The sequence below is a fragment of the Neolamprologus brichardi genome, chromosome 1 (assembly GCF_056152115.1).
Source record: "Neolamprologus brichardi isolate AB-2024 chromosome 1, ASM5615211v1, whole genome shotgun sequence".
Classification (NCBI taxonomy): Eukaryota; Metazoa; Chordata; class Actinopteri; order Cichliformes; family Cichlidae; genus Neolamprologus; species Neolamprologus brichardi.
The window spans coordinates 29242430-29263327 of NC_142104.1; the positions used below are offsets into that span (position 1 = coordinate 29242430).

At 39.1% G+C, this 20898-nt stretch overlaps 1 protein-coding gene across 4 annotated transcripts in view; it reads left to right on the forward strand.

The window, feature by feature from the left end:
• Positions 1–20898, forward strand: part of myo9aa (myosin IXAa) — a 99263-nt gene that overhangs the window by 22335 nt on the left and 56030 nt on the right. The gene's annotated exons all lie outside the window — the stretch shown is intronic.

The window sequence follows — 20898 nt, forward strand, 5'->3', positions numbered from 1 at the left end:
TTTTCTGTAAATTCTGTGAATGTCGGGCAGCTCGACTTGCATGAAGTGTTTTCAGCTGGGCACTGTGTACCTGGAGTTCAGACTTTTAACCGATGCATGAAGCTATACATTTTTAGACATAAGTTGTAATGGCCGCCGTTTTCTTTGTATTTATTACACGGCATGCTCTGGAAAGCCTGTTCTAACGTTTGAGTCTAAGGTTGTTGTTTTTTTTTTAGCACCTAACGCTTCTCATCCGTAAACTCTCTGCATACTCTTTCACGTGATTCAGTTTATTTTGAAAAGTCTCAACAGGAACTTGAGCTTTTGTGAAAGGTTAATATGCAAAACAAACAAGCGGACGGCTGAGCCACGCCGTTGTTTTACCATTGTGGTTGCTAACGACAACGTGTAAAAACAGGCGCTTGTCCGTCCTTAGTGTGGTCATATTAAATATAAGAGAAAGACAGAACTTTAACCAATTAATATAGCCACTACAGTGACCATCAAAATGATGAAAAAATATTGCAGTAAACAGTTTATTTTGCGACACCACAAAACAAACGATGGCGTCATATGAAACTATTAGGGGTGCAACGATACTCGTATCGATATCGAACCGTTCGATACAGTGCTTTCGGTTCGGTACGCATATGTATCGAACGATACAACATTTTTAATTTATTTTATCAACTTTCCTTCTGACGATGCTGTCTGTGTTGAGCGCTCAGTGGATCTGCGCTCGACAGTGCAGCCTAGGCGGAGTAGTCGAACACAGATTCACTGAGCGCAGGGCAAGCTAGCTAGACAGAAGTTAAGCTCGTTGCAACATGGCAAATTGAACCTCCCCCACCCTCATTCAGATCTGGCGTTTGGAACTATTTTGGTTTTCATGTGACGTATGACCCTGAAGGTAAGCGTGTCATGGACAAAAGTAAAACAGTATGTTGGATGTGCCAGCAATGCTCAATTGGTGGGAACTAGTGTGTTAGCGCAGTTAGCTCGTTAATGTGTTGACGTCTTCCAGCCCCACTCATGAGGCGATCCGCGGTAGCTCGTTAACGGAGATTTGCCGTGTTGTGACCTTAACGTCATTTCAGATTAACGCTGACAGCACTAGTGGGAACACAACCAATATGACTGCACATTTACTCCGACATCATCCTAGTGCAAAGACAACTGGAAGCAGACAAAAACAAGCACGCATGCTACAAACTTTACCCGAGTCATTTAGACAGCCGTTAGCACATGATTCTCCTTATGGGGACCTGATATGTTTAATATGCTGCTGAGAATATAGCCCAGAAGAAGCGTATAGTATAGCTTTTATTTTGGAAAGAGACATTTCTCCATAATAAACTCTCTTTTCCAAAGATGAGTGATTCCTCAATCAGATACAGGGCTCGCAAAATCGCTAGCCCGACGTCCTGGGGCTTTTTTCCAGTCGGGCTACCAAAATCTATCTCTGCCCTGCCCGTCGGCCTATCGTAGGAAGGAAAAATATATGTCAATGCTTTTGCATTCTTTCGGAAATGTAGCTGGGTAATTATGTCATTGGCATCGGCCACTGTCAATATGTGACATACTGAAATCGCGTTTGAATTTGCGCTTGTTTTTTGCTTTCACTTTGCAATCGCGTGAAATGTGTATAGAAAGCGACAGTACTGATTGGTGAGTAATGATAATTTGCGCACCAATTCCTCTGACATCGTCTTATCAATCGTTAGCTTACTATGCAAACATGACAAGTGAAATCTCCTGCAGCTTAAACATGTGAGAGGTTGATCGCGCAGAGAATCGCTGAGCGTTATGTTAGTGCGTGTGTAAAAGCAGCAGGATATATATTTTAGTTCTGCTGAGCCAAATAAGACAGGTCAGGGTGAAGAAGTGACAAAACGGAAAAGTTATGACAAATCAGACTATAAGGCAAAAAGAAAGTGCAGCTTTATGGTTTCATGGACAAAAGAATTTCTGTGGCTGCAATATGACGAGCTAAATAACCAGGGCTGCACATAAGTGGTCCGCAGGTGCGCATTCGCTGTCAAAATAAAAACCCGCACAAGATAAGAAGTTGCAACGCGTGTTTGCGTACATAAGATTTTCAGGAGGAGGACAGACATTTGTTTAGAACTCTTAAAGATGTCGAAGAAGCTCCTTTAAGCAATTACTGTGATGTTCCTCCACCTCCAAAGAAATGTCAGAAGGAGTCCGAACCACAAAAGAAGCACGTATTCTCGGAAAAGTGGTTGCAGGAGGTGAGCTGGCTTCAAACAAATGATGAACGCACAGAGATGTGGTGCAGAATGTGCCGTGAAAATTTAATAAATGACAAATTAATAAAAAGGCATGAACATTTTTTTTGTATCGAAAAAATATCGAACCGTGACACCAAAGTATCGAACCGAACCGAACCGTGAATTTTGTTGTATCGTTGCACCCCTAGAAACTATAGATGGTTTTATATCATCATCCGATATATATCGTTATATCGAACAGCCCTACTGGGAATTTTGTTATAATGAACATCAATTTGATGTCTGTAATACTTAAAACCTGCATTTGCAACCACACTCTCCTAAGGAAAGTGTTTAACTGAGATCATAAATCAGTCGAGCATTGGGACTGTTTTCTCATGCACATCTATACCATCACAGCACTCTTTCTAATGGCCATTAGAAGGAGTGCTGGTTCGTAGAAGAAGTACAAAATGGATAATTTGAGACTTGATCCCCCCCCCCCCACCCTAGAAGATCAGACGTCATGGTACAATTTTTTGATTATGTCATAAAACTATTTTAAAAAAGCTTCTATAACACTGGAGTTGAAGTGTGTTATTAAATACCTGTTTTGCATACAGACCTCAGCTCTCCTGATCATGTCTCTGTTAGCTTTGCAGTTTAAATTGATTCTCCGAGATTCTCTCGTCCTTGAACTGACCACTTAAAACGTAACTTTTCCTCACTTAAAACCTTGATGGCTCTTGTTAATAGAGCAGCCTGGTTGACTTTGACTTTAGCTGAAACTGGGAGAATAACGTCTGTAGGTAATATTTAATGGTTACCATGTCCACTTTTTCTTTTTTTCAAATTCTGTTGGCCTGTTAATTTTTGCCCATATACTCAAAATGGCTGGAAGTGAATGTGAGTTTCTTTGTGGTTTTTTACACAACACTGGTTAGCCACAACTGGTTGGCCTGCAGTTGTGTCTGCCCTCATACAGAGGTTTATTGCATGTTTAGTCCAGCTGTGTGGGGATTATATTAGTGCACAGAGGAGCTCTATCTGCAAACAGTCAGTAGCCTATCAGTGCTACAGTTGTAGTTTTTGATTTTTCTTTCTTTTGACCAGCACACTGGATTTATTGTTTCAAGGTAGAGGCCCAGCCAAAGGTTAAGAAGGACACAATTATGTCACTTAAGACATAGAAAGGCATTGTACTCTTTTTCTTCTTGAGCCACTGGTATGCAATTCATACCATTCAATAGTCTTTGACAAGTTCACAACTGCACATAGTTTTCATATCTCTCAACATGATCTAAATTCCTAAAAAAGCTGCATAACACCCTTCATCTGTATACACGTTTCTAGTCTGTAGTTGTATTTAATGAGAGGTCGTATTACTCATTGTCACATTACCTGATCACCTGCTGTTTACACTCACAATGTTCAGAGCAATGTTTCCTGACGTATTTTAGTATTTCCTCATCGCAGCATAACCAGCTTGACTGTATGACCTTGTTAAATTGTCTGTCAAACAACTTGAATTAAAATATTATGATAGGGCATAATAGAGTAGGACCCCTCTTTATACAGTGTATAAAGAGGGGTATATACAGTAACAAATACATTCGGTCATGTATCATAAAACAAGAAAATGCTTATATTTTTAGAAATTTAGAAGGAAGTCAGAAATTGATGAAGCATAATATTGATGTTTCTGTTAATAACTGCAGATTGACAAGTTAATCAAAAGATATTTGTGCGCTTTGCTTTTTTTTTTTTGTTTTGTTTTTTAAGCCTGTTTTGTAAAAAGGTAAATTTGAAAATCATGAAAAACAATAGCAATTAAATTTTAGCATTAAAAATATGAGGCCCGCGGGACCTTTTCAGGTTCTTGATGCCGTGTTCAGTGCCGTCTTTGACAAAATTCAATTTTGGTGACCCTTACGTACAGGTGATGTACCCCGAACGTGACACAGGAAACAAATGTAAGTGGGGAATGAATAAAAAAATATAAATTGAGGTTTATATGGCTCAATATAGCAAGATAATTTTGATTAAAGTGCTTGCGCATGCTGTTAGATGAACCATTACATAAACATAAAAAATAGTTTTGTAATTAGCATCACTCTTAATCTAAGCCTGCTGTGGCATAAACCTTACTTTGGGTGGTGGTCGAATAAATTTGTTAAGCATTGTGCGTATTTTTAAAGTCTCTCCCCACATGGTAATTTGTTTCCATCGCTATCAAAGCTAAGTCAAATTGACAGTAGTAGATTAGAAGCCAACTTCAAAGGTGACGAGCAAAACAACAAGTCATGCAACAAGTAGCTCTACACCACATTCATTACCCTGTGTTTAAGCAAGGCAGCTCTAAGGAATGCCATTCATTTGTGCGACTCTGGGGTTAATGTGTAAGCATGTTGAGTTAATCCACAACACGGCAACGTGAGTGAATAGTTTTAAGTGCAGAGGAGCAGCCTTTAATTGTTTGCACAGTAAGATTGCATATCTGCCTGCTGGTGATTAATGCAGAGACTGTAGGTGCGGCGCTACTGCAAAGAGGCTGAAGGAAGGGCGGAAGGAACATCAAACAAAGTCTCCTCAAAGGGATAATTTGTCTCATTTCTTTTAAGCTTGTCTTTTAAGAAAAAACACAAGTACATGATTCTTTTTAGTTGTGGAAATAAAATCCATGTTAGAGTTTTAACTTCTGTTGGTGTTAATGTGCTATCAGCTTAATGTAAAGAATTTTGAACGTAAACTTGACGTTTACCTTAACACTGCCTGTCGGTTTGGTGGTTATCAGTCTGTTTGTGCTTCTTCAGGAGCGCCACTGCAGCTGCTCCTCATCTCTCCTTGAGACCGACTGTAAAAGGCCACATCTCTTTGGAAGTTGGGTTGCATTTTAGGTATTTTTAGTTGCACACCTAACTTCTTTTGATTATTCTTTCAATTTCTTGACTGACCTTTCCTTCACACTCCCAAATATATGATGGATAATTTACAGTTTTGCAAATCTGTTTAGAAAATTTAAACAGTCTTCTGGAAGCCTTTTTCTTGACACTCAGCAGCTCTTTGTTGAGCATCTATTTTGAGGTAGTAACATAAATTAACTCAACAATAAAATTTCATTAAAAAGCTTTTGAAACATTTGCTGCTTTTACCCCAAATAAGGTTATAAAAAGTTTTTTTTGTTTTCCTCCTGGAAGTTATCCCTCTGCTCCCACAATCTTTGTGGTGACAGAATATTTCCACAGACCTCAGTTCAGGATTTTGTGACTACCAAATGTCTCCATTATAATGCTTCTGGTTTAAGCTGGTATGGAGGGAAATCCAGTTTTTATTATGTCATGCCAGTGTTAATCAGAATTTAGGTTTAAGAAACGCCAAACAAGCAAATTCAAGTAGAATTTTTTTTTTTTTTATAGAGTCTAATGATTTGAAAAAAAAACAATGGAAAAATGGACCACACGTGGTGGTTTGTCAAATACAAATCTAAGATAATGTGGTGGATTACGGCAATTCACAGAGTGGTGACATGTATGATTGCTTGTATGAGCAGCATAGAGCGCTTTACTAACACAGATCACAGGTTTACAGACCATCAAGTAAGAAAAAAGTGTTCGCCGGTGAGCGACTTTAATTTCCTTGCAATGTGTTTTTTAGTGGTGGTAACTTTTGCTTTCATTTACTCTGACAAAAGTAAAAACGTAGTCATTTCCCCTCACACTTGGGCCAGGTCATTTAGGAATGACTCATTTAAAAGACCAGGACAGTGCTCAGGCATCACCCTAAAGTAAAGGAATACTATACAAGGCAGAGCACACAGACATTTTCACTGTCAGTTGAAGGACAAAACCACCCCGAGCTAGAGAGACAGTTTTTTCCATTTTCTTTTTTAAACTCGTGATACAGGATATCACTTACAAAGGGGATCAGTCTGGAAACCAGCCAGCAGCTGCGGTTACGTGTTAAGATCATGACAAGCTCTGTCCCTCAACTGTTTCAATTAATATAACTGAGAAGGAGATGAAAACGCACTCTGTCAGGACATGTTATTCCAGTTAGATAAACACAGCTTGTGTTTTGATTCATTGTAAATAACCTTTAAAATGAAGGCAGTTAGAGCTATGACAGCCTTCAAATTTCGGTTAGACGTTGAAGGGGGAATAAATGTATTTTACTCACACTGCCCTCTGAAGCTTTGGACTTCATTTGACCCGAGAGATTGCAGATGAATACACGCATGCATGAAATAGGACAAATGCTTCACCTAGTGTTGATTTTGTGCTTATCTGCTGTCTGTCATTCCTGACGTTTTTTACCTTCTCGCGCCATGACTGAGTTGACAGTAAGCCTTAAATTCCTGTTTACTTGCGTATAGGAATTCGCTGTTTGAAATAGTTTGGTGTGTCTTCCTCTTTGTCTCCATGTGGCACTGTGTATGGTATGGAAGTTTTGACCACATGTTTTACAAATTCAGTGTTACATGATTTGCTCTGGGTGAAGGTGAAGTATTATATTAAAGTCTATTAGCTCTTGTCTGCTTGTTCCACATTTGTTCAGGGGTACTCAATTCAATTCAATTCAATTCAATTTTATTTATATAGCGCCAAATCACAACAAAAGTCGCCTCAAGGCGACTTTTTAAAGCATATACTCATCAGTAATGATAGTTTAGTGCACAAAACTGAGGTCAGCAAGTGCTGCATAATAGTTTTACCTTTCCTCTCAGCTTTTGTGTCTAATGCATCCTGGGTAGATGAATGCTGAGGATCCATCTTCCTTTCTTTCTTTTCTTTTTCAAAAATGTATCTGTACTTTGGTTGTACTGTTGGTTACTGGTGGTCAAATGTCATCTGTAGTTTAACTCGCAAACAAGCTTTTAATCTAAATGTAAACCTATCAGGCCTTCAGGCTTTAGGGGAGTGATGTCTGAAGTAGGTATAAAAATGTCAGATAGGCTTAACACCTCCAGTTAAACAGCATTATTGCTTTTTAACTGTTTTGGCATATTACTGTTTATGTTCCATCTTTGTCACGTCCTCTTTAGAATGGACTTCTTAAAAAATCTGAAGGATACCTGCACAATGTTTATACAGTAAAGCAAGTTGGATCTATGATTGGTCTTTTCATGATATTGATACAAGACAGCAGTTTTGTTTCAGAGACTAAATGCCTGAAAGAACCAAGGAGTCATGGTTATTTTACTTGCACTTGTCAAAAGTGAGTTTAATATGAGCTCAGCTGTCTGCTGAGGGTCAAGAGGGAGAGTGCTGAGATTACCTCAAACCGACCTCTCTGACTGAACATTATCAGCTCTCTGAGACCAAGGAGATGTCACAGGGCATCACTGAAGGAACACGGCTAATGGTGTGTATGCAAGTAAAATGCTTCAGGGACACTTTAAGGCGCCTGAGCTCCAGGGCACTGCTGCTGGTTTTGCCAGACCTCTCTGGACAAGCGAGTGCAGGAGCTCCTGTTGTGCTCCTCTGTGTTCCCAGCCAAAAGAAACAACCCCACTGTGAGTCATCTCAGGTCAACAGTTTTACCGCTCAGCATCTCTTTTACTGCTACCTCAGTACACTTCTGCACTCGCATATTTAATGCAATCTTCCCAGAGCCCCCACTAATACCGAGTAGATTAGTATGTATTACAGCTTCTCCTAAACTGGGCGGGGTTGAGTGAGATTTACTGTGCCCTGAAAATGTTTTCTTCAGACTGTGAAGGTGGAAAAAAAAAGAAGAGAAATGGGAATGATTGAGCGCCATTCATGTGCACTATCCCGCTGTTAAGTATAAAGTTACAGTGCTGTGTGTTTTATTCAGGTTAAACGACGGTCAACAGTGTAATACTGGCCAGTTTGGTTGCTTATACAGTGGGATTGGCCCATGGGCTGTATTCCTGATCGAGTAACATGTAAGGTGTTTTTCAACTGATACTCACTGGACTTGAGTTAAAGTTGTCAAAAAGTAAGCTCATGTCTTTTTTCTTTTTTCCAATGGTGTGGGATTCATCACACATCATATTTGCAATCATCTCAAATCAGTAAACTTTTTCTGTCGTCTTTTCTGTATCATGTGGCTATTCTCAGTGGCTCAATTACCTTTGATTGCATGTATAAAATAATAAAGGTGGACAGATTACCTGCACTACTTAATAAGATATGTTTCTTATCTCGTCCAGCGAATCACATCCTTCCTCCGCCCTCTGTAATCTTTCTAATTGTCATCTCATAACACCAACTTATCAGGAAATATCTCATATCCATGTTACGTTACAATTCACATTTTGTCATCTGAGAAGCTAGTGGAACAAATGTTTAGTGGGCTTTTAACCTCCTAAGACCCAAACTCTTCCACGGCATGCATTTTTGATTTCTCTTTGATATTTGGGCATACTGGGGCCCGATGAATGTAAAAACAAAGAATTACCAGATTTATTTTTTTATTTTAGCTTTTGTTTTTCAGAAAAATGAGAGCCACATATGAGGATATTCGTTTAAAATTTTGATAGAACAGTAGCAGTATAATGTCCTTGTAAGTGGATATCAGGACCATGTAGAGCAAAATTGAGTATTTTGGTCTAAATAACCCAAAATGTGATGTCCACATATGCAGACGCCAGGTCCTAGGAGGTTAAAGTTTAAGTGTGATATTGTAGAAAAGGTTGTGTTTTTCAAATCTATAAATTTTTTGTCCACTTCTTTTTGTCATTAATCGGTATGGTAGGTTTTAAGGAATTTTGAATATCTGAAATTTCTACATTTCAAGGTTCTGTTAGAGTAGATGTGTTAATTAATTGAGACCTCAATATTGATTAAAATAAATAATAAATCAGCCCAAATATAAGCACCGATGAAAGTAAAAGAAACTCTGAAAATGTATATATGTATTAGAGCAGGGCGATATGACCACAAATATCTATCACAATATACATTTTAAAATTTGCGATAACGATATAACTGACGATATAATTGACACTAGACAAAATATTTTACAACTCCTCAACTTTATTAGTGCAAAAAAAAAAAAAAAATCAATGTATTTTCACTTAAACAAGCAGCTTTTTAAGTCCATTAAAGTTATATAAAAATTTAACAGTGAAAATGCAAATTCCTTGCTGACAGTTTAACCAAAAGGCATTTCCAGTGGAAACTGGCCGACACATCCTCAGCATAACCATGTTTAATATCCACAAAACTTAAAAAGAGGTTATACACACACAATACGGTAATATTATGTTGAAGCGCAGTACGTATCACTCCGCGAGGCTCCGCCTACGATAGCCGTAAAGCTCCAATCCATCAAGCGGTGCGGCTTCGTAGCTTAGCAAAGTCGTACTGAAACCTTTGACAGCGCTGTGTACATAAAATCGTTTCGAGGTCAGTCGAGTTCATACATAAGGCACACGGGATTATAAGGGGCTCTGTCTTTTTTCAGAAAAATCAAAGGATTGATTTTAAGTGTGCCGTATTTTCCAAACAACACGGTAATAACGACGGCCCGCTAGCATGCTCTACCAAAAATAGTGCTTTGTTGTGTATCTGACGGACGAAAGCTAAACCAGTTCCACACCATTGAAGCTGCAGCATTTTTACAAACCAGTTCTGGTTCATCCGTTTCATTCAACGATCCATTTTCGCTCTTCTCATATATACATATGATTATTTTTATGTGAACACATTTATCCACAAAAAAACTTATCAGGACATTTTCATGTTCCCACGTTTACATATAAAAAGTTTCTCTTCAGTGAATCTCTGCAATCAGTGAGACAAGAGTAAAATCTGACTCATTTAGGTAGGACCAAACTGTTGTTAATAACTTATTTGTTTTAAAATGAAAAGGAAATTAAAGTCTTTCAATTTTTTTTCATTGCGTTGCATTTTGTGATGATATAGAGAATATCCGTGTGTTTGTTTCTTTGGCCGTCAACTCCACACAGCTACTTCCTAAAGGTTCTTATCTATGACAGATATTATGACTCCATTGTGTTGCCTGGAAGCCACCTAGCAACGGGCAAACCCGTTTTTTTTTGGCTATATATAGTATATGAGGTTTTCTGTGGCATGAAAATGACAAACGATGGGGATGTACTTTGTTTTTCTAAAACATCAGTAAACATTACTGCAGCTGAACACAAAAAATTATACTTTTAAGGAAGTTCCTTCAACTTTATAAGGTTTAGGTTAACTGAAAGCAGTGAGTTGCACTATATTCTGTCCTTTTTTGGGATCTGTGTTTAAAAGTTATTTCTTCAGCTAGTTTTGTGAAACGAAATTTGACATGAAAACCGGTAATCAGAAACCACAGACTTTATTACAGCAGAATTTTTGCTCAGCGGGACAATGAATGCCAACAGCTCCAGCTGTTACATTTCACTTTGTGTTTATCTCATCCTGGTGCCAAGCTCCTATTTTTCCCTGAAACTGTATACACCAGGACTGCTACTAGTGGCTGGGATAAGAGGAGTACATACCGTTCCTGCTTTGTCAACTTGTGTGCACAAAAAAGATACTGCTTCTGACTCTGGCTGTAGCAGTGAGAGGCCTGAGGTTACAAAGAGGTTTGGTAGAAGCACATCAGTTACAAAGGGCTCGCAGTGATTTGTTTGACTTCTTAGTGTTATTTGTGCTGCACCAAAACGAAACAAAAGTTGAGATTGAACTTTTTACCCATCATCCATTTAGATCTGCTGATTGTTATAGAGGTGCAGATGTAAATATATCTGTACTAGATTATGGATAGTAAACTACATTTTTATTTTTTATATTTTTAGGGCATTTGTAGTGTTGTGCACTATCATGTCTTCTCTCTCATTACACTTTTTGACCCATCTAGTCGCTCATCAGCAGCAGACGTCTGCAGCAGCCCAACAAAGTGCCTGTTTGTGTCCCACACAGCCTCTTTATTTATGCTGCGGTTTGCCAGAGTTTGCAGGTGCTTCGTCGGCCACGTACACACTCACACACCACAGTCAGCACCTGCTATGAGACTTTCCAGCTGTTCTGCTGTCCCGACTACACCTGCATCAGTGTGCCACACATGTATATATCGATGGACAGAAAAAGCTTTATTCTGTTTGACGTAATAGTCACACTGCCAGACACAGTCATTCTGTATTTTGAGGTCTTTAATGGTTGTGTGGACAATCGAAGACTCTAGGAAATGGTGATGACGCACATTGTCAGGTGTGAGAATATGGTGAAATTGATTTAAAGTGCCTGTTTTATTTCTTCTGGTTCTAAAAGAAAACAAAAACAAAACTCCTAGGATACATGATCTGTGTGCTTCCTTTTGTTGCTGAGACTTTGTTGGCCTGTAGCCACCTAGATGTTGTTTATTCAGGTCATACCATAATAGTGAATCTTAGCATACCTTCCTAATTACAAAAGCAGATTCTGGGGCACCACCTGTTTCAGTGAGTATCAGTGAAATCTCTTACATAAAGATTGAGAAGCAGCGCTCCACTCCTCACTTCAGTTACATAAATCCTCGCAGGTGACCCCTGCTGCAGGATTCTCGTGATTTCTGTGGCTTGTGGTCATCGCGCTTCCCACGTATCCAGATGTGGTGTAATGAAACCCAGCACTGCACACATCTGGAACGCAGCAGAAAACTTGAGGGATGTCACTCCAGAGTCATGGATTGAGCATGCTGGCAAGACACGTCCTGCACTGCATATTTCCTGGTATTTTGGCTTAGTGTGTGCCAAATTGAGGAAAGTCAAATGCTAAATGGCAAGAAGTCACCTTTTGGCTTTGATACACAGGTGAATTAAAGTTTAAGCAAAGATAAGATTTGACTTTTGGGTGCATGATAAATTATCATTGCAGGAAATGCACAGGGAAATCATCATCTTCCTTATTCCTGATCCCCATCTTCCTGTCTTGGCCCAGAACTACAGTAGCGGTCTGTATATCTCCTCTGGCCCATCCCAGTGAGAAGATAAATGTCACTGTCAGGCTAAGAATAAATTGTTGTACTCTGGGAAAATGGCCTGTGGTAATGTGAATGACTCATTAACTCTCCCAAACAAAGACTCTGAAGAGGTGTTGCGGTGCCTTTAGTAAGTGTGGAGATTTGGTTCTCCTCATGACTCCTGCTCACTGACCCCAGGCTTAAATCATTAAGAGATGTAGGCTGAGAAATACAGCTTCTTGGTACACTGATACACTGACTTTTCCCTTTGATGTGGATGCACACTTGTTACTCCTTATTTTCTGTCATGCAAACAAGGATTTCACTTGGTGTTTGTCTCTTGTTGTAACCCCCCCCCCCCCTTTCATTTGTAGTGTCTTGGTAACATAAATGTACAAACATACTAAAAAGACCCTGGCTAATTTCTAAATTTGCACTAAATTTTTAAGTCAGAAGTGCAAATATGGATTCATTTTTAAGTTATAAGTGTATATGTTACAAGCAAATGGTAACATGGGACACACCCTGGCTGAACTAAAAGATATGACTTTGTGTGCTGTGAGTCAGATGCTATTAACATAGTCATAATGACAAAGTAACTTCATAATATAAGCCTGGAGACTTGGAAGTGGATGGACATTGTAGGACTGGCACGGGATTGGATTGAGTCCTGATGTTTGTGTCTCTGAGATCTAACTAATTGGATTGACCTCTTTTCTTCACTGACCATGTGCCCTAGCTTTACTGTAGTGATTCTGCTAAGTCACTCCCCTCACCTGCAATCTTAGCCTTGCGCTGGATAGCTAATGCTTGACATGTGACCTACATATGAGCGTGTTGTGGATAAGACCACCTGTTTCGACTTTGCTCCAACGTGGCGAGCTGTGTAGACAGAGCTTTACCTATATGGCTGTGGCTAATGACAGACCTGGAGAGTTCAACGTTGTCTTTCTTGCAAACACGCACAGCAATAGAAATCTGTCAAGCTGTAGTTGAAGATTAACTGGCCCTTGAATACCTCACTTGAGACAGCCTGTATTGTTTTTTTCCCAGGAATAATCTACAAAACGGGTAGCAGTATGCATATAGATTTACAGTGCAAGTGTAGTGCTTTAAAGGGGTTTATTAGGCAAATACTGACAATTCAAGTCTAATGTAAGGAAATAAAAATGTATTTGAATCTGTGTGAGAAGGATGGTACTTCTACTAGCACTTTTCTACTCTAACTGAGCACCAGTTTAGTCCATTTGAAGACCCTAGTTAATTCTGTTCATCTGGATGTTGTGTTTTTAGTGGAAGGAACATTTTATCACTCATCCAAGTGACTTCTTCAGTTTTTGAAAAACATTTTAGTCTGTACTTTGTAGGCTCTTTACCAATCAAACATATGCACTCTCCAGTGGATGCTTTGGGGTTGGTTTGGAGTTCATTCTCTGGGCCAAGGACACTTTGTGTGAACCAGAAGAGTCTAGGATCAAACAACCATCTCTGCCTTTGGATTCTACTAAGCCTTGATACTACTCAGCCTAATAACGGCCATTTTAAAATTTGACAAGTTGGTAATAGATAATCTGAAGAATAAATGAGAATCTTCTAATAAATGTTTTGGGGGTGCACAAACTGGGCCATTATTTAAGTAAAGATTAAAGCTTGTCCTGTCAGCTATTGTACAGTTGGATGGAGGAGAATAGGGTGTCAGCGCTGAAGGCGATGCCAGTTTCAGCTAGCTCTCAGCCAGGTGTCTATAAGTTGTGACATTGTTTGTAGTTATGGATGTTACAGTGTTTATAAAGAGGATCAGTTGTCGAAAGCACAACGTGGAATGAATGAGATTCATTCATTGGTTAGGTTAGCTGATCACATTGCCATGTGCCCATGGTGTTCACATCTAATTTCTATTAAAGATATATATTTACAGAAAAAGATTGCAAAACTAGCATATTAATTTGCAGTGGACCTCATTTTCATTTTTTGTTGTAAGTTCCTCACAAGACTTTTTCACCGGTGTCGTCATCTTTGGGTTTCTGTGTTTCTCCTCTTTGTACTGTGCAATCTAATCTCACCCCATCTCACAGGCTTTATTTGTCTGACAGCTGGTAGTTGGCACAGAGCATAAAAGATGGATGTAGCTAATGTGACGCCACCTATTTGTTTGTGAAGCCCTGTTTTGAAGCCTGGAGATGAGGATGTTTTTGAAACTGGATGTGACATTCATGAGCTTGCTGTGAAATTGGCTCATTGGCTAATGACTTGTCAGTCACAAGTTAGGAGAGTAATCCTCCTCTCTGACTCTTAGAATGACTGAAATGTATAAATCTCAAAATAAGTGACTGAGTCCATGAACTCAATAGAAAGGTGTTTTCTGAGGTCCAGAAATTTCCCCAAAAGACCGGATATTTTTTCTAACTTCAGGTATAACCTCCAGTAGCCTAGAGAAGGATACAGGTTTGAGGTACTTTTACGTTGGCTTCACTGTTCAGACTCGTAAGGGGCGTCTTGTGCCGTCTATGATATTGAGCAATACAGTCTTCTGTTGTTGTTGTTGTTTGATGGTAGCTAGAAACTGTTGTTTTGCCCACTTTGAGCTGTGGGCCAGACTAATGAAACTCCCCTGTCTGTCAGTGTAAAGAAGTTGAATTGTAATTCATTCCCTATTATATCTTGAAATTTGAAAAAGAAGTGCATTTTCAATAGTATGTTTGTTTTTTTTTAAAATTATCATTATTATATTAAATTAATCTTTGTGCTTACATTGTGAAAAATAAATGTGTTGCTCATTGACTGTCCTGTCATTTTAAAGCAAAGTTTTTGCCATTTCCCCCCCAAAATTATATATTTTTTAGAACTGTGGTCCCATGTTTTTTTTTTAAAAAAAAAAATCATTATTTACTTATGAAAAGGTGTAAATTTCTGTGCCAATTCTGGTCCCTGGGCCTTATGTTTGACACATCTGCTTCTTATTTTCTGGGTCTAGGATTCAAATCCCAGTGAGTTAAACACAGCTGTAATGAAGTTGTTACAATTTTCTTCCAAAATCTGTCACCTTGCCTGGCGAATGTTGCCGTTTATCCCTTCTTGTATTCCTAAATTATCCAATTGATGATCTCCATTATCAAGTACACAAGCAACTAAAACTTAAACACTGCTGACAGTATCGGGTACACATCTCAGATTTATTGACAGAAAGTTTGTAAATGGAGTGATGCTTGATATTAAGCCAAGCTCAAATGGACAATCACAGGCCATACTCTCAAAGTTGAGGCTGTTTGAAAATGACTGTCAGACAGATGACTGAATAAACTGAACTGCCATAAATTTGTTTAAATGTGCAGTACGATCATATGATGAGTAAAGCATAAGGAATGCGACAGGACCTGATTCTTTCATCGAGTCTATTTTTTAACGTAAACCTTTCTGTTGTGTGAAACCTAAGCTCCATGTCGTTGACTACAGGATCGCACATGCAAAGTGTTGTGCAATTCGCCTGCAGCAAACAGTTCCTAAGAAGAAAACCCACCAAACATCTTTAAAAGAATCTGTTTCAATGTGATGACATGTAATCGATGCTTCTCATTTTTCGCTCTTGCTGAAACCGTCCACTCTCATCCTGCGTGCAGCGTGCTGACTGCGAAAGCTGAAGCCCGGACCAGTAGTGATTGATGTGTAGTAACAATTAGCAGCAGGTTTGCACTGTTAGTGTAAAGAGACTGCTGAGCTTATAAATACTTGAAGAGAGGTTTATATTTCTGTGGCTGAGTAATCCTCTTAGTTCTGCAGTGTAATGCATACAGCCATTCATGGAGTCCATCTGATGGAGTTCATCTGAGGAGCCGTGAATTCAGTCTTCTAGGTCTTCAGTGTGCAGATGATTGAATTTATTTTTTCTGATTGACACAAGGGTTATGTTACAGGCTGTGCCTGAATTAAAGAGAATACCTGATGGTGCATTTTTTGGATTTGGATTTCAACTAAAAATCTATAGCTGAGAATGCTTTTAGGGGTACACAGACTTCAGAGTTTCTTCTGAATATAGTAGTGAAGTACTCTAAGACAGCAGTCCCCAACCTTTTTTGCGCCACGGACCGGTTTATTTTCATGGTGTCGCTGATAAATACAACAAAATAAAACCAGTACCGGCACCAAAAAAGATTTATTTATAACACACGAGAAAAGACCCAGGGAAACAGAGTTAACAATAAAAACGATCAAAAATAACAATAAAAAACGATTAAGAACCCTAAAACCCATAAATTTCCCAACCGAGCCTGAACTCTCGCGACCCGGTACCAAACAACTCACGGACCGGTACCAGTCCGTGGCCCGGGGGTTGGGGACCGCTGCTCTAAAATAAAAAAATGTATATTTCAAAACTGTGTGCATCTGTGTTTCTACTCCATGACTGATTAAAGTTAAACGTAGGGCAACTCTGACGTGCACATCCGCTGGAGCTTGCTGGAAGTGAGAGTAAAGCAGGAAACACTTGCTTGAGTTTGTTGGTGCACAGGGTCAGCCTAATGATGACCTTCTCACTTACACTGAAGTCTGTTCAGACATCATATTGAGAGTTCACAGTTGAGAGATCAGACCCTCCTGTCTATGAAATGCCTGTCAGTCAGCTGCCTATTTACTTGTGTCTCTGAAAATGGCTGTAAGACCTAAAGAGTTAATCCACTGTGGTGGTGTGCAGAAGAAAAATAGATCCATAGTTCAGTAAATATTTGGACACGGTCTCATTCACCATCAGAGTAATGTCCCAGTAATATCTGTTCATCATCATGGGGATATTAAAGACTGCTGCAGCCAGTCGCACAGTCTTCATTAGATGCCACATTTGTCACATGTGGAGTGATGGCAGCATCTCTGCAATGACTCTGACGTGCAGTATGGTTTTCCATATGCACCATTATTCATTCTGTTGTCAGTGGCACATGCAGTTGAATCAGTTGGCTTATAAATGCCTTTAAAAATTGCAATTTTCTGTGCTGAGAGAATTTTAGGAGGCATTTTAAGATGCTTGGTTTCTACTTAGAGGTTTTTAGCTGTTGCAGTTTCCTGACTGTGAGCTGACATGTGACTCCATGTTTTCCAGGACAGCGTGCCCCCGCCTTTCACTCCCCCTCACGATTACATTCCACTTCACTGTATGGCGGCCAGATTTGGGAAGCTTCTTTCTGCGCCTTATGCATTTCCTCTTTTTCTGCTGATGTCTGGGCTGTGAGCATCTACAGTTTTTTGAGGGGAGTGTTCGGGAAGTTGTTTTTTTTTTTCTTTGTCTTGGTGTACTTCCAGCTCAGAGAGCAGTTTTGCTCATAGGAAATTATTAAAAATAAATTGTGGGTTACTTAAGTTTATTAACATCCCTGTTTGCTGCTGCAGTTCTGCAGTTGTTCTTCATGAAGGCAACAAAAAAACTTTAGATTGTCACAATGCACCACAGCGTGACGTGTAACATTTAAAGTAGAATGTTTTACTGAGGATTTTTGGTATGGTTTGTCTTAATTTTTATGGGCTCTCTCTTTCTCACTCATTGTGTTCCACCAATGGGCTCTGAATGTTGATGTACCTGCCTGTACGCAAATACTCAAATGCGCACAGTAACAGTGTTAAGAGCTGGATTAAGGCTGCTCTGCTACCCCAGAAATCTGTCACCAGTCCATAAAGCCACCCTGTGATCCCTCATGGCACACCTCCACACCAAGAGACAAAGCCACAAACAAAACACTGAAGTATGTGAGTGTACAGAACAAAGCGTGGGAGGTTTTATATGGAGATGCCTTTGCTTTGACCTACTATTGTGCTGAATTGTATTGTTCAGCCCATCTTTTCTTTTTGTTTCACTCTCCCTCTTTGGAAACCATGATGATAAACTTTATTTATCACCTGACACCACCACCCCCAGCCCCCTACCTAAAGACAACATTTGTCTTGAGCCTTAATGAAGAGTTTTGACAGCTCATTAGATATCAGTAAAAAAAAAGGGTTTTGACCACCATTAGAATGGTTTCTGGGTTTTTCAGAGGGGAACTGTGTAGATCACCCTCACCAACGTCTGATGCAAACACAGCCTGAAATATGTCAGAAACTCCTATGCGGCTTTCAAGGGGTTAAGAGTTAACATGTGCTTACGTTTAGCTGGAAATATTTACTGTATTTACTCAATTACCAAACAGAAATACAATTTTAACCAGCTACTATTTCACTCTGTTTCAGTTTTTACTCCATTCAATTTCTTTGGCATTACTCTGTCTGTAAAACTGATGATCAAAATAGATCCTTAAAGACTTTTTTTTGGCTTGATTACTTTGTCATATTTTGGATGTCTATAGATGGCTATAAATGGCAGACCAGCCAAATAGTGATTTTGATTTTCACTGATTTCATATCGGTAACTACTGCAGTTTGCAAGTATTTGGCCCAAAGCTTAGTTCTGTAAATGAATACAAATTTATTTAGCTTAACTTTTCTGTCCATAAGAAAATGTTCTTTTACCAGTTATCCCAAAATACCTCAGATTTAGCCTGTTTAGGTCTGTTGAGACCAGTTTTAAAATGCTAAGTATGTCATAAATAATGTGTTCTTGTTTTTTATTTTATTGCTTGTTTTTTTGTTTTTTTTTACTTTACAGTTGCTCATTTTGCTTTTCATCATAAATTAAGCATATTTATTTTACGATACTCCTGCAGTGTTGCACAGTGGGAAGCAGGTAGTGTGACCTGCTGCCTCAGATGCTGCAGTGGGTTGTCCAAGCAGCCTGCTGCCACTGGCAAAATGTATATTGACACAGGCTTCTGGAGTGAGTGGGAATTTGTGTTTGCTCTAAAAGATAGGCCTGTTTTCCTAATGGCTGAGCACATTTGCTTAATGCTTGTCAAATACATTCTTTACAGGCAGGCAAATTGACTCGGGTCACTCAACGTTCTTGCCATCATCAAAGCAAAACACGGACTGGAATGCCACCAAATTAACAGGCTCCATTTAGTAAAGTTTGCAGCTGTTAAGCATGAAAGCTTGAATCACGTTTTAGAGGGTATGTTTCCACAAAGTAAGCACTGATGCTGGAATCTGAACTGGTTAGAATTTACAGAATAAGACATTCACTGTGTTGCATTCAAAATCTTAGTATTGGGTCAGAAATAAAAGTCATTCAGGCTTAGTTACCTGGATTTGAGATGATATGTTACGTTAGCCAAGACCAGCGATGCAGTCAGTGAAACGCTTCTTATAGAGACTCATCTGCTTGTCTGCATAAATCCCATTTTCTGGATTCATACCTTAAAAAAAGCTTTGTGTGAAATTGACGAATGCATCCCCTTTCTGTCAACAGCCGTACTTGAACCCGAGGTTATTTGCACTCATCCATTATAATAAACATTTTGTTTTAAGAGGGCAGCAATGTGGAGAGTGGCATGTGGAGGGATTTTGCTGTGGAAGCTGGTACATCATTGGAGACCGAAAAAAATACTTAATTACTGCAACTTCTTGTCCTTTAAAGGCTACCATCCAGTTTATATGATGGGAACACCATATATCCCAAATATCTAATGTAACATTAATCCTTATATTGGCCTTGTTTATTTTATTTAGAGCTATCATTAACTCATTATGTTTAATTTGTGATGCAGCATTTAACTTGTATAAGTGCCTCTAACTTATAAATTGTGTTGTGCTAATTGTTCTACTAATATTAGCTTGAGCATCCTGGTTGCTGGCTTGACAGCACTGACTCTTCATTGTCTGGGTATCAGCAGGACATTGGGATGTATTGATTGAAATTTCTTCTGTGGATCCCACACCCAGTCTGCTGCAGTGTGCTGGCAGAGCTTCAAGCTGAGGTCTGTTTCTGTCCAAGTACAACTCTATATGTGAGTGCGTGTCAGTGCAAGTGATGGGGACCTTGTGGTCCAGTCAGCCCTGTTCCACGTTTGTCCACGTGAAATGCCTTACAGATGGTAAACTCAGTGAACACCTTTACAAGAGAGCTTCTCCTTATAAAAATGTAGCTTGGTAGCTTTGCTTTGCCTTATTTAGTGCACATAGGTGAAGCTGTTGCTGCTCCTTCATATCAGAGAGGCAAGACAGAGATGAAAATGACTGAAAAATCAAACACATTTGACTTTTGGGTATTTTGCTTAAACAGATGACACAAGAGTACAAATGAATGTGTTGGCCTTTCAGGTCTAGCTGCTAGAACAGTCATCTTAGAGATTTCTTGGCTAATTTCTTTTGAGACTCTTTATGAATATCATGATTGTAGTGGGTGCGGTGGTCAGTCTGATATTTGACTCAACAATCGGGTTTTGTTCCTCTATATGTTGGTGGAGTGACTCAGAGTTCTGAGCTAAATCTGTGGGCTGAGTGGAAGGAATGATGGCACTTCGTGACTATCAGACATCAGATCCTTCTACTTCTGTAAAAATCAACACTGCAGAAAGCCTAAAGGGCTACTTAAAGCTAATAGCGAATCTATCCTGTGTTTAATTTTAAACCATCATGTTTTTACTCCTCCCTTTGTAAAGATTTATTTTAAATCGTTTTAAACAAACTTGTGGTTTTGATCTACTGAAGTGCGCACTGTGGAAAATTCAACTTCTTGGAAGGCGAGTCATACTTTTGATTTTCTGTTAAGGGAAGGTCATAAATGTTTTTGTTCTTGGTCACATTATTTGGACACTTCTTGTTAAGTATATGTTTTTGATTTATGAAGCCACATAACTAAATCATCACAGCTAAATAATACTTTGATTTTAGGGTGTCTTTCAGAGCATTTGTGTGA